Source organism: Podarcis tiliguerta (genome assembly GCF_965153285.1).
Source record: "Podarcis tiliguerta genome assembly, chromosome: 3".
Taxonomy (NCBI): Eukaryota; Metazoa; Chordata; class Lepidosauria; order Squamata; family Lacertidae; genus Podarcis; species Podarcis tiliguerta.
This window is the reverse complement of record NC_139536.1, coordinates 51552265-51553758: the sequence shown is the minus strand read 5'-3', so window position 1 is coordinate 51553758 and position 1494 is coordinate 51552265.

Sequence of the window (1494 nt, the reverse complement as noted above, 5' to 3'; positions counted from 1 at the left end):
GCACAGATATGTTTGGTTAGATGTTGAGAAAGGGTAGAAGACCTTTCTCAGTATATGTAAATGAATTTTTGCTCTGAAATTTTTAGTCTTTTCCCCCGTTAAGTAGCAGATGGATGCACATCACAGAATGTCTCTAGATTACAACCCCCTCCCCCAAACAACTAACAACAACAGCTCAAAGTTTCTCCACGAATTCAACCCCAATGACTAAATGCACAGTTCAGGTAGGGTCCATTCTGGCAATGATTTCAACATGTAGCAGGCAGGGAGAAAGCCTAGCCCAGGCTAAATTTATTTTTATTCATTTACACACTGCTGTATCATAAAGAAGTACCAAAGTGGATTGCAACAATGCAGTGGGGGAAATTAAAATTACAGACCATCAACTAACTATTACAGAAAGATACTTTCTTAATTGCCTAAACTAAGCGTGGCAGTATAAAAAGGTTTTTAGCAAGCGTGTCAAGGTTCACAGAGAAGGCGCCTGCTGAATCTCTGTTGTCTGAGTGCTGCACTAAAGACTCAGTTTCTTGCCCGATGAGCCACGCCAACTTGGGAGATAACCAACAATGCTCCCTCAGATGATCTCAGTGATCAAGGTAAGGCAGAGGTTTTCAACCTTATTGAGTCCATGGCTCCCTTGACCAACTACATTATTTCTGTGGCACCCCTGTGGGGCTCAGGAGCCCAGTTATGTCACCCCTTGCCTGCAGAGCTGGCAGTCTCACACCCTATTTCAAACACCTTCCCTTGTGGAGTGTTACCTCAGCTTCCTCTCCTTGGGAGTCCTCTGGGCAGCCCCTGCCATCGCCTCTGGTCTCTGAGCTGCCCCCAGAGGCACCATTCATCTGGAGAGCTTGTAGCCAGGGCTGCTGCAACAAACAGCTGTGCAGGCCCTTGGGAGGCAGAGACACGAGAGGGCATCAGAGGAGGGAGGGGAAGAAAGAAGGACAGAGGCCAGTGTTGCCCGCTGCACCCCTGACCACCATTCAAGGCACCCTGGTTGAAAACCACTGAGCTAAGGGTTTAAGTGGTCTCTACCCTGGACCTAAGTTGCTTAGGACTTTGTGAATGAATACGAAGACTCATGGACATTCAATGAAACTGAATGCTGGGGGGGGGGGGGGGCTAGGACAGATAAAAGGAAGTACTTCACACAGCACATAGTCAAACTATGGAACTCAGTCTCCCAGAAGGCAGTGATGGCCACCAACTTAGATAGCTTTAAATGAGAATGAGACAAATTCATGGAGGAGAAGGCTGTCAATGGCTACCTTAGGTGGAGGGAGCTTCTGAACACCAGTTGCTGGAAGCCATAGGAGGAGAGAGATGCTCTTGTGCTCAGATCCTGCGTGCTGGTTTCCCACTGGCATCTGGTTGGCCACTGTGAGAACAGGATGCTGGACTAGATGCCTTCAAGCTCCCAAGCACCTGGTATTTAGCTATATGACTTAGGAAAGCTTATTTGTGTATTATTTTCAACCGCCTCTCAAG